This window comes from Triticum dicoccoides, chromosome 7A (genome assembly GCF_002162155.2).
Source record: "Triticum dicoccoides isolate Atlit2015 ecotype Zavitan chromosome 7A, WEW_v2.0, whole genome shotgun sequence".
NCBI classification, from domain to species: domain Eukaryota; kingdom Viridiplantae; phylum Streptophyta; class Magnoliopsida; order Poales; family Poaceae; genus Triticum; species Triticum dicoccoides.
Window position 1 is genome coordinate 23,616,800 of NC_041392.1, and position 13,952 is coordinate 23,630,751.

Consider the following 13,952-nt stretch of genomic DNA (forward strand, 5'->3'; position numbering starts at 1 on the left):
ATTGCGCATATGATGATGTCCTACCGAGTGGGCCCAGAGATACCTCTCCGTTTACACGGAGTGACAAATCCCAGTCTCGATCCGCATAAAACAATAGATACTTTCGGAGATACCTGTAGTGCACCTTTATAGTCACCCAGTTACGTTGTGACGTTTGATACACCCAAAGCACTCCTACGGTATCCAGGAGTTACACGATCTCATGGTCAAAGGAAGAGATACTTGACATTGGCAAAGCTCTAGCAAATGAACTACACGATCTTTTGTGCTAGTCTTAGGATTGGGTCTTGTCCATCACATCATTCTCCTAATGATGTGATCCCGTTATCAACGACATCCAATGTCCATATCCAGGAAACCATGACTATCTGTTGATCACAACGAGCTAGTCAACTAGAGGCTCACTAGGGACATATTGTGGTCTATGTATTCACACGTGTATTACGATTTCCGGATAATACAGTTATAGCATGAATAAAAGACAATTATCATGAACAAGGAAATATAATAATAATACTTTTATTATTGCCTCTAGGGCATATTTCCAACAGTCTCCCACTTGCACTAGAGTCAATAATCTAGTTCACATCGCCCTGTGATTAACACTCACAGGTCACATCGCCATGTGACTAATACCCAAGAGTTTACTAGAGTCAGTAGTCTAGTTCACATCACTATGTGATTAACACTCAATGAGTTTTATGTTTGATCATGTTGCTTGTGAGAGAGGTTTTAGTCAACAGGTCTGAACCTTTCAGATCCGTGTGTGCTTTACAAATCTCTATGTCATCTCCTAGATGCAGCTACCACGCTCTATTTGGAGCTATTCCAAACAACTGTTCTACTTGGAGCTATTCTAAATTATTGCTCCATTATATGTATCCGGTCTCTCTACTCAGAGCTATCCGGATAGGTGTCAAGCTTGCATCGTCGTAACCTTTACGACGAACTCTTTTTCCACCTCCATAATCGAGAAAATTCCTTAGTCCACTAGTTACTAAGGATAACTTTGACCGCTGTCCTGTGAGCCATTCTTGGATCACTCTTGTACCCCTTGACTGACTCATGGCAAGGCACACTTCAGGTGCGGTACACAGCATAGCATACTGAAGAGCCTACGTCTTAAGCATAGGGGACGACCTTCGTCCTTTCTCTCTATTCTGCCGTGGTCGAGCTTTAAGTCTTAACTTCGTACCTTACAACTCAGGCAAGTACTCCTTCTTTGACTGGTCCATCTTGAACACCTTCAAGATCATGTCAAGGTATGTGCTCATTTGAAAGTACCATTAAGCGTTTTGATCTATCCTTATAGATCTTGATGCTCAATGCTCAAGCAGCTTAATCCAGGCTTTCCATTAAAAAACACTTTCAAAATAACCCTATATGCTTTCCAGAAATTCTACGTCATTTCTGATCAATAATATGTCAACAACATATACTCATCAAAAATTCTATAGTGCTCCCACTCACTTCTTTGGAAATAAAAGTTTCTCATAAACTTTGTACAAACCCAAAATCTTTGATCATCATCAAAGCATACATTCCAACTCCGAGATGCTCACTCCAGTCCTTAGAAGGATTGCTGGTGCTAGCATACCTTTTAGCATCCTTAGGATCGACAAAACTTTTCTGATTTTATCACATACAACCTTTCCTTACGACTGGTAAGGAAATTCGTTTTGACATCCATCTGCCAGATTTCATAAATGCAGCTTGTGCTAACGTGATTCCGACGGACTTAAGCATCGCTACGGATGAGAAAATCTCATCGTAGTCAACTCTTTGAATTTGTGAAAAAAAACTCTTCGCCACAAGTCGAGCTTCATAGACGGTGACATTACCGTCCACGTCCGTCTTCTTCTTAAAGATCCATTTATCTCAATGGCTTGCCGATCATCGGGCAAGTCCACCAAAGTCCATGCTTTGTTCTGATACATGGATCCTATCTCGGATTCTATGGCTTCTAACCATTTGTCGGAATTTGGGCCCGCCATCGCTTCTCCATAGCTCGTAGGTTCATTGTTGTCTAGCAACATGACCTTCAAGATGGATCACCTTACCACTCCGAAGTAGTACGTGTCCTTGTCGTCCTACGAGGTTTGGTAGTGACTTGATCTGAAGTTTCATGATCAATATCATAAGCTTCCACTTCAATTGGTGTAGGTGCCACAGGAACAACTTCCTGTGCCCTGCCACACACTAGTTGAAGAGATGGTTCAATAACCTCATCAAGTCTCCACCATCCTCCCACTCAACTCTTTCGAGAGAAACCTTTCCTCGAGAAAGGACCCGATTCAAGAAACAATCCATATTGCTTTCGGATCTGAATTAGGAGGTATACCCAACTGTTTTGGGTGTCCTATGAAGATGCATTTTATCCGCTTTGGGTTCGAGCTTAATCCTGAAACTTTTTCACATAAGCATCGCAGCCCCAAACCTTTAAGAAACGACAACTTAGGTTTCTCTAAACCATAATTCATACGGTGTCATCTCAACGGAATTACGTGGTGCCCTATTTAAAGTGAATGTGGTTGTCTCTAATGCCTAACCCATGAACAATAGTGGTAATTCGATAAGAGACATCATGGTACGCACCATATCCAATAGGGTGCAACTATGATGTTCGGACACATCATCACACTATGGTGTTCCAGGCGGTATTAATTGCGAAACAATTTCCACAATGTCTTAATTGTGTGCCAAAACTCGTAACTCAGATATTCATCTCTATGATCATATCATAGACATTTTATCCTCTTGTCACAATGATCTTCTACTTCACTCTGAAATTACTTGAACCATTCAATAATTCAGACTTGTGTTTCATCAAGTAAATATTCTCAACATCTACTCGAATCATCTGTGAAGTAAGATCATAACGATATACACTACATGCCTCAGCACTCGTTGGATTGAAAACATGAAAATGTGTTACTTCCAACAAGTTGCTATCTTGTTCCATCTTACTGAAAACGAGGCTTTTCAGTCATCTTGCCCATGTGGTATGATTTGCATATCTCAAGTGATTCAAAATCAAGTGAGTTCAAACGGTCCATTTGCATGGAGTTTCTTCATGCATATATACCAATAGACATGGTTCGCATGTCTCAAACTTTTCAAAAACGAGTGAGTCCAAAGATCCATCAACATGGAGCTTCTTCATGCGTTTTATACCAATATGACTTACACAGCAGTGCCACAAGTAAGTGGTACTATCATTACTATCTTATATCTTTTGGCATGAAAATGTGTATCACTACGATCGAGATTCAATAAACCATTCATTTTAGGTGTAAGACCATTGAAGGTATTATTCAAATAAACAGAGTAACCATTATTCTCCTTAAATGAATAACCGTATTGCGATAGACATAATCCAATCATGTCTATGCTCAACGCAAACACCAATCTCGGTGGTAGAGGGAGCGTGCGATGCTTGATCATATCAACCTTGGAAACACTTCCAACATATATCGTCAGCTCACCTTTAGCTAGTCTCCGTTTATTCCGTAGCTTTTATTTCGAGTTACTAATACTTGGCAACCGAACCGGTATCCAATACCCTGGTGCTACTAGGAGTACTAGTAAACTACACATTAACATAATGTATATCCAATATACTTCTATCGACCTTGCCAGCCTTCTCATCTACCAAGTATCTAGGGTAATGCTGCTCCAGTGGTTGTTCCCCTTATTACAGAAGCACTTAGTCTCGGGTTTGGGTCCAACCTTGGGTTTCTTCACTTGAGCAGCAGCTGATTTGCCGTTTCATGAAGTATCCCTTCTTGCCCTTGCCCTTCTTGAAACTAGTGGTTTCACCAACCATCAACAATTGATGCTCCTTCTTGATTTCTACTTTCGCCGTGTCAAACATCGTGAATACCTCAAGGATCATCATATCTATCCCTGATATGTTATAGTTCATCACGAAGCTCTAGCAGCTTGGTGGCAATGACTTTGGGGAAACATCACTATCTCATCTGGAAGATCAACTCCCACTCGATTCAAGTGATTGTTGTACTCAGACAATCTGAGCACAAGCTCAACGATTGAGCTTTTCTCCCTTAGTTTGCAGGCTAAGAAAATCGTCGGAGGTCTTATACCTCTTGACATGGGCACGAGCCTGAAATCCCAATTTCAGCCCTCGAAACATCTCATATGTTCCCCGATGTTTCGAAAAACGTCTTTGGTGCCTCTACTTAAACCATTTAACTGAACTATCACGTAGTTATCAAAACGTGTATGTCCGATGTTCGCAACATCCACAAACGACGTTTGGGGTTCAGCACACTAAGCGGTGCATTAAGGACATAAGCTTTCTACTGTCCACATAATTTCTACTTTCAACTTTCAACTATATTTTCTCTAGGAACATATCTAAAACAGTAGAACTATAGCGTGAGCTACGACATAATTTGCAAAAGGTCTTTTGACTATGTTCAGGATAATTAAGTTCATCTTATGAACTCCCACTTAGATAGACATCCCTCTGGTCATCTAAGTGATCACATGATCCGAGTAAACTAGGCCGTGTCCGATCATCACGTGAGACGGACTAGTCATCATCGGTGAACATCTTCATGTTGATCGTATCTACTATACGACTCATGCTCGACCTTTCGGTCTCCGTGTTCCGAGGCCATGTCTGCACATGCTAGGCTCGTCAAGTTAACCCTAAGTGTTTTCGCTGTGTAAAACTGTCTTACACCCGTTGTATGTGAACGTAAGAATCCATCACACCCGATCATCACGTGGTGCTTAGAAGCGACGAACTGTAGCAACGGTGCACAGTTAGGGGGAACACTTCTTGAAATTTTGTAAGGGACCATCTTATTTACTACCGTCGTTCTAAGTAAACAAGATGCATAAACATGATAAACATCACATGCAATCAAATAGAGTAGTGACATGATATGGCCAATATCATATAGCTCCTTTGATCTTCATCTTCGGGGCTCCATGATCATCTTGTCACCGGCATGACACCATGATCTCCATCATCATGATCTCCATCATCGTGTCTTCATGAAGTTGTCACGCCAACGACTACTTCTACTTCTATGACTAACGTGTTTAGCAATAAAGTAAAGTAGTTTACATGGCGTTCTTCAATGACACGCAGGTCATACAAAAATAAATAAAGACAACTCCTATGGCTCCTGCCGGTTGTCATACTCATCGACATGCAAGTCGTGAATCCTATTACAAGAACATGATCAATCTCATACATCACATATCATTCATCACATCCTTTTGGCCATATCACATCACATTGCATACCCTGCAAAAACAAGTTAGACGTCCTCTAATTGTTGTTTGCATGTTTTACGTGGCTGCTATGGGTTTCTAGCAAGAACGTTTCTTACCTACGCAAAACCACAACGTGATATGCCAATTGCTATTTACCCTTCATAAGGACCCTTTTCATCGAATCCGTTCCGACTAAAGTGGGAGAGACTGGCACCCGCTAGCCACCTTATGCACCAAGTGCATGTCAATCGGTGGAACCTGTCTTACGTAAGAGTACGTGTAAGGTCGGTCCGGGCCGCTTCATCCCACAATACCGTCGAAACAAGATTGGACTAGTAACGGTAAGCATATTGAACAACATCAACGCCCACAACTACTTTGTGTTCTACTCGTGCAAAGAATCTACGCAATAGACCAAGCTCATGATGCCACTGTTGGGGAACGTAGCAGAAATTCAAAATTTTCCTACGCGTCACCAAGATCTATCTATGGAGAGACCAGCTACGAGTAGAAGGAGAGTGCATCTACATACCCTTGGAGATCGCTAAGCGGAAGCGTTCAAGTGAACGTTGATGGAGTCGTACTCGTCGTGATTCAAATCACCGATGATCAAGTGCCGAACGGACGGCACCTCCGCGTTCAACACACGTACAGCCCGGTGACGTCTCCCACGCCTTGATCCAGCAAGGAGGGAGGGAGAGGTTGAGGAAGACTCCATCCAACAGCAGCACAACGGCGTGGTGGTGACGGAGGAGCGTGGCAATCCCGCAGGGCTTCGCCAAGCACCACGGGAGAGGAGAAGAACTTGGGAGAGAGGGAGGGGCTGCACCAAAGGCATAAGGTCTGTTTGGGAGGCCCTCCTACCCCACTATATATAGGGATCCCAAGGGGGGGGTGCGCCAGCCCCTAGGAGATCCAATCTCCAAGGGGGCGGCGGCCAGGGGAGGAGTCCTCCCGCCCCAAGGCACCTAGGAGGTGCCTTCCCCTGTTGGGACTCTTCCTTTAGGGTTTCCCCAGGCGCATGGGCCTCTTGGGGCTGGTGCCCTTGGCCCATGTAGGCCAAGGCGCACCCCCTACAGCCCATGTGGCCTCCCGGTGCAGGTGGCCCCACCCGGTGGGCCCCCGGGACCCTTCCGGTGGTCCCGGTACAATACCGATGACCCCGAAATTTGTCCCGATGGCCGAAACAGGACTTCCTATATATAAATCTTTACCTCCGGACCATTCCGGAACTCCTCGTGACGTCCGGGATCTCATCTGGGACTCCGAACAACATTCGGTAACCACATACAAGCTTCCTTTATAACCCTAGCGTCATCGAACCTTAAGTGTGTAGACCCTACGGGTTCGGGAGACATGCAGACATGACCGAGACGTTCTCCGGTCAATAACCAACAGCGGGATCTGGATACCCATGTTGGCTCCCACATGTTCCACGATGATCTCATCGGATGAACCACGATGTCAAGGACTCAATCGATCCCGTATACAATTCCCTTTGTCTATCGGTATGTTACTTGCCCGAGATTCGATCCTCGGTATACCGATACCTTGTTCAATCTCGTTACCGGCAAGTCACTTTACTCATTCCGTAACACATCACCCCGTGATCAACTCCTTGGTCACATTGCGCATATGATGATGTCCTACCGAGTGGGCCCAGAGATACCTCTCCGTTTACACGGAGTGACAAATCCCAGTCTCGATCCGCATAAAACAATAGATACTTTCGGAGATACCTGTAGTGCACCTTTATAGTCACCCAGTTACGTTGTGACGTTTGATACACCCAAAGCACTCCTATGGTATCCAGGAGTTACACGATCTCATGGTCAAAGGAAGAGATACTTGACATTGGCAAAGCTCTAGCAAATGAACTACACGATCTTTTGTGCTAGTCTTAGGATTGGGTCTTGTCCATCACATCATTCTCCTAATGATGTGATCCCGTTATCAACGACATCCAATGTCCATAGCCAGGAAACCATGACTATCTGTTGATCACAACGAGCTAGTCAACTAGAGGCTCACTAGGGACATATTGTGGTCTATGTATTCACACGTGTATTACGATTTCCGGATAATACAGTTATAGCATGAATAAAAGACAATTATCATGAACAAGGAAATGTAATAATAATACTTTTATTATTGCCTCTAGGGCATATTTCCAACAACTAGTCCATCATGGATTACCCAGAAACTGTCATGTGTGCACATCCACGACGGATTACAAATCCGTCATGTATATCGCATCATAATTTGCCACCGCACCTTCCATGACGGCTCTTGACCGTTGATAACCCACAAGTATAGGGGATCGCAACAACTTTCGAGGGTAGAGTATTCAACCCAAATTTATTGATTCGACACAAGGGGAGCCAAAGAATATTCTCAAGTATTAGCAACTGAGTTGTCAATTCAGCCACACCTGGATAACTTAGTATCGCAGCAAGGTATTTAGTAGCACAATAATATGATAGTAGTGGTAACGTGACAAAAGAGTAATGAAAGTAAAAGCAATATTTTTGGTATTTTGTAGTGATTATAACAGTAGCAACGGGAAAGTAAATAAGCGTAAACCAGTAGATGGAAAGCTCGTAGGCATCGGATCGGTGATGGATAATTATGCCGGATGCGGTTCATCATGTAACAGTCATAACCTAGGGTGACACAGAACTAGCTCCAATTCATCAATGTAATGTAGGCATGTATTCCAAATATAGTCATACGTGCTTATGGAAAAGAACTTGCATGACATCTTTTGTCCTACCCTCCCGTGGCAGTGGGGTCCTATTGGAAACTAAGGGATATTAAGGCCTCCTTTTAATAGAGAACCGGAACAAAGCATTAGCACATAGTGAATACATGAATTCCTCAAACTATGGTCATCACCGGGAGTGGTCCCGATTATTGTCACTTCGGGGTTGCCGGATCATAACACATAGTAGGTGACTATAGACTTGCAAGATAGGATCAAGAACACACATATATTTATGAAAACATAATAGGCTCAGATCTGAAATCATGGCACTCGGGCCCTAGTGACAAGCATTAAGCATAGCATAGTCATAGCAACATCAATCTCAGAACATAATGGATACTAGGGATCAAACCTTAACAAAACTAACTCGGTTACATGATAAATCTCATCCAATCCATCACCATCCAGCAAGCCTATGATGGAATTACTCACGCACGGCGGTGAGCATCATGAAATTGGTGATGGAGGATGGTTGATGATGACGACGGCGACGAATCCCCCTTTTCGGAGCCCCGAACGGACTCCAGATCAGCCCTCCCGAGAGGTTTTAGAGCTTGGCGGCAGCTCCTTATCGTAAAACGCGATGATTTCTTCTTCTCTATTTTTTCCTCCCCAAAAGCAAATATATAGAGTTGGAGTTGGCGTCGGAAGGTCTCCAGATGGCCCACGAGGTAGGGGGGCGCGCCCTAGGGGGGGCACCCTCGTGGACAGGGTGTGGGCCCCCTGGTCTTCATCTTTGGCGAGGATTTTTTATTATTTTTTATAAGATGTTCCGTGGAGTTTCAGGTCATTTTGAGAACTTTTGTTTTCTGCACATAAAACAACATCATGGCAATTCTGCTGAAAACAGTGTCAGTCCGGGTTAGTTCCATTCAAATCATGCAAGTTAGAGTTTAAAACAAGGGCAAAAGTGTTTGGAAAAGTAGATACGACGGAGACGTATCAACTCCCCCAAGCTTAAACCCTTGCTTGTCCTCAAGCAATTCAGTTGACAAACTGAAAGAGAAAGAAAAACTTTTACAAACTAAGAGATCCAATCATAGTCATACCCAATATAGATTAACAGTAATGAATGCAAATGACAGTTGTGCTCTCCAGCTAGTGCTTTTTAATAAGAGGGTGATGACTCAACATAAAAGTAAATAGATAAGCCCTTCGCGGAGGGAAGCAGGGATTTGCAGACGTGGCAGAGCTCGGTTTTGAAATAAAGATAAATAATATTTTGAGCGGTATACTTTCATTGTCAACATAACAACTAAGAGATGGCGATATCTTCCATGCTACACACTTATAGGCGGTTCCCAAACAGAATGGTAAAGTTTATACTCCCACTCCACCAACAAGCATCAATCCATGGCTTGCTCGAAACAACGAGTGCCTCCAACAAACATCAGGCCCCAAGGGGAGTTTTGTTTGTAATTAATTTTGATTTAGTTTGCATAAAGCATGGGACTGGGCATCCCGGTGACCAGCCATTTTCTCGTGAGTGAGGAGTGGAGTCCAGTCCTCTTGAGAATAACCCGCCTAATATGGAAGATAAGGGCAGCCCTAGTTGATACATGAGCTATTCGAGCATACAAAACAGAATGTTTATTTGAAGGTTTAGAGTTTGGCACATACAAATTTACTTGGAACGGCAGGTAGATACCACATATAGCAAGGTATAGTGGACTCATATGGAATAACTTTGGGGTTTAAAGGATTGGATGCACAAGCAGTATTCCCGCTTAGTACAAGTGAAGGCTAGCAAAAGACTGGGAAGCGACCAACTAGAGAGCGACAACAACCATGTACATGCATTAAAATTAATAAACATTGGATGCAAGCATGAGTAGGATATAATCCACCATGAACATAACTATCGTGAAGGCTATGTTGATTTGTTTCAACTACATGCGCAAACATGTGCCAAGTCAAGTCACTTAAATCATTCAAAGGAGGATACCACCTCATCATACCACATCATAACCATTTCAATAGCATGTTGGCACGCAAGGTAAACCATTATGACTCATAGCTAATCAAGCATGGCAGAAGTAACTATGATCTCTAATTGTCATTGCAAACATGTTTATTCATAATAAGCTGAATCAAGAATGATGAACTCATCATATTTACAAAAACAAAAGAGGTCGAGTTCATACCAGCTTTTCTCATCTCAGTCAGTCCATCATATATCATCATAATTGTCTTTCACTTGCACGACCGAACGATGTGAATAATAATAAGAGTGTATGTGCATTGGACTAAGCCGGAATCTGCAAGCATTCAATAAACAGGGGAAGACAAGGGAATATGGGCTCTTGGTTAAATCAACAATAATGCATATAAGAGCCACTTCAACAATTTAAACATGGTCTTCTCCTATCGACCCCTAAAGAAAAGAAAAAGAAATAAAAACTATTTATACGGGAAAGCTCCCAACAAGTAAAAGAAGAACGGGAAATATTTTTGGGTTTTCTTTTTAATTATTACTACTATAGCAAGAAAATAAACTACTACTAATTTTTTTGATTTTTCATAAGGTTTAGCAAACACACAAGAAGAAAGCAGGAAAAAGAAAATAAACAGGCATGGAGGCTCATCTTGTGGTTCCGGTTCCGGGGCTGGTGCAGGATTTCGGTAAGCTTGAACAGCAGCCCACGTAACGAGATAAGGTCCTTCAAAATTAAACAAGGAAGGAGCAGGCAAGGTAATAGTTTCAGGATGATGTTTATGAAAGAATAATTTATATTTGAGCTCCCCTTCCTGACTCTTAACAATAAAATCATGCGCTAGCATACTCTTGTAATCTAAATAAGCATTACGTAGCAATTTTTCTTCTTTCTCATGAAGCCTAAAGGAAATGTTAAAATGTGCAGCTAGGCGTGAAGCATAAATGCCTCCAAAGATGGGGCCCTTAGTACGGTTCAGACTTAACCGTCTAGCAATAATTCCGCCCATACTAACAGTGTTATCGCGGTATAAACCATGGAACAAAATAATAATATCAGGAACGCTAAGGTTTCCACAGTTCCCACAACCAATCAAGCAACGACTAGCAAATATGGCAAAGTAGCATAAAACAGGAAAATGTATGCTAGTGATTCTTGCATCAGAAACCTTCCTGGTTTCTCCCACCGTGATGGTGTTAATAAATGCTTTCACATCTTTACGGGTTGGTTCATCTAAAGTACCCTCAGAGGGTATTTTGCAAACCTCGCAAAATTCAGCTAATGGCATTTTCTTAACAATGTCATACAAATGAAACTCTGCTGAAGGAGGTGATTCCTTAGGGAAAAAGTAGAAGTTTTGCACAAAGGTATTAGTGAGTAAGAGATATTGATGACGTTGGTCGCGAAGGAAGTCGGTGAGGCCAGCATTTTCAATCAATGAATAGAAATCCTCATAAATCTCGGCTTGTTTCAAGAAGTCATCGGAAGGCCATTCACACGGCCGGACCTTCGCGGTACGAGGCAAATTATATTTGGGCCTCTGTGCTTCTTCATTTTTCTTTTCCTTCGAGCTTCGGCTCGATGAGCCCCTCAAAAGTCTCTTCATTTTTTCTAAAATATTCTGAAATTTTTAGTAACTTCAAACAAAAGTGAACAAAGCTCAATAAAACTGATAGCAACTACTCCTACAAGTGCCTAGAGCCTATATCAAGCATTAGAACTACTTGGAACCATATAAATTTGACATGCAAGCTCAAGAACATGGTCACCTAAGCAACAAAAATTTGCAAAGAATAAAGCACTAGAACAAAAACTAATTGGACCAATGGAGGAGTCACATACCAAGGAACAATCTCCCCAAGCAGTTTGGTGAGAGGTGCTTTGAGCAAGGAGATCGAAAATCACAACAAAGTGGGCTAGAACTCGTGGTTGAGCTGGTTTTTCGTGTTTGTGGGAGGACGAAGAAGAGGATGGGTGCAGGAATAAGTGGAGGAAGGCCACCGTGGGCCCACGAGGCAGGGGGCGCGCCCTCCACCCTCGTGACCAGGTGGCAGCCCCCCCGCCCCCCGCGGTGATTTTTGCACTATAAATCCTCAAATATTCCCGAAAAAATCATATTATATTGGCATGGCATTTAGAGGACTTTTATTTTCGAGATATTTTTATATTGCACGGATAAATCAGGAAACAGACAGAAAAATACTATTTGTACTTTATTTCAACTAAATAACAGAAAGTATAAAGAGGGTACAGAAGGTTGTGCTTCTAGTTTCATCCATCTCATGCTTATCAAAAGGAATCCACTAACATGGTTGATCAGGTCTTGTTAATAAACTCATTCCGAATAACATGAAACCAGAGAAATTTCGAATAACACTAAGTTACCTCAGCGGGGATATGCACATCCCCAATAATAGGTATATCATATTTCTTCTTGACAGTAGGAAGAGGAAATTCAAAACCTCCAAATATAATCGATGGAATTTTCCAATAGAGTTGATACTATGAACTTGAGGTTGTTTCCTCGGGAAGTGTACTGTATGCTCATTACCATTAACATGAAAAGTGACATTGCCTTTGGTGCAATCAATAACAGCCCCTACAGTATTCACAAAAGGTCTTCCAAGAATAATAGACATACTATCGTCCTCAGGAATATCAAGAATAACAAAGTCCGTTAAAATAGTAACGTTTGCAACCACAACAGGCACATCCTCACAAATACCGACAGGTATCGCAGTTGATTTATCAGCTATTTGCAAAGATATTTCAGTAGGTGTCAACTTATTCAAATCAAGTCTACGATATAAAGAAAGAGGCATAACACTAACACCGGCTCCAAGATCACATAAAGCAGTTTTAACATAATTTATTTTAATGGAGCATGGTATAGTGGGTACTCCTGAATCTCCAAGTTTCTTTGGTATTCCACCTTTAAAAGTGTAATTAGCAAGCATGGTGGAAATTTCAGCTTCCGGAATCTTTCTTTTATTAGTAATGATATCCTTCATATACTTAGAATAAGGATTAGTTTTGAGCATATCAGTCAATCGCATACGCAGAAAGATAGGTCTAATCATTTCAGCAAAGCGCTCAAAATCCTCATCATCCTTTTTATTGGATGGTTTGGGAGGAAAAGCGCTCAAAAAGAGGCATCATCATGGCACTCGGGCCCTGGTTACAAGCATTAAGCATAGCAAAGTCATAGCAACATCAATCACAAAACATAATGGATACTAGGGATCAAACCTTAACAAAACTAACTCGCTTACATGATAAATCTCATCCAACACATCACCGTCCAGCAAGCCTACGATGGAATTACTCACGCACGGTGGTGAGCATCATGAAATTGATGATGGAGGATGGTTGATGATGACGACGGCGACGAATCCCCCTCTCCGGAGCCCCGAACGGACTCCAGATCAGCCCTCCCGAGAGGTTTTAGGGCTTGGCGGCGGCTCCGTATCGTAAAACGCGATGATTTCTTCTTCTCTATTTTTTTCTCCCCGGAAACAAATATTTAGAGTTGGAGTTGGCGTCGGAAGGTCTCCAGGGGGCCCACGAGGTAGGGGGCGTGCCCTAGGGGGGGTAACCCCCACCCTCGTGGATAGGGTGTGGGTCCCCTGGTCTTCATCTTTGGCGAAGATTTATTATTATTTTTTATAAGATGTTCCGTGGAGTTTCAGGTCATTCCGAGAACTTTTATTTTCTGCACATAAAACAACATCATGGCAATTCTGCTGAAAACAGCGTCAGTCCGGGTTAGTTCCATTCAAATCATGCAAGTTAGAGTTCAAAACAAGGGCAAAAATGTTTGGAAAAGTAGATACGACGGAGACGTATCAACCGTCATGGGTCTGCCATGGGCCCAAACTAGGCCCAAACCTTGGTGACGGAGCAAACTGTCACAGATTTTCATAATCTAAAAGCAAAGTGGAACTAGCAGGGCATCCACGTGGATCTGACGTGGCGACCAGCATGGCCCATGTACTAACCAGCCC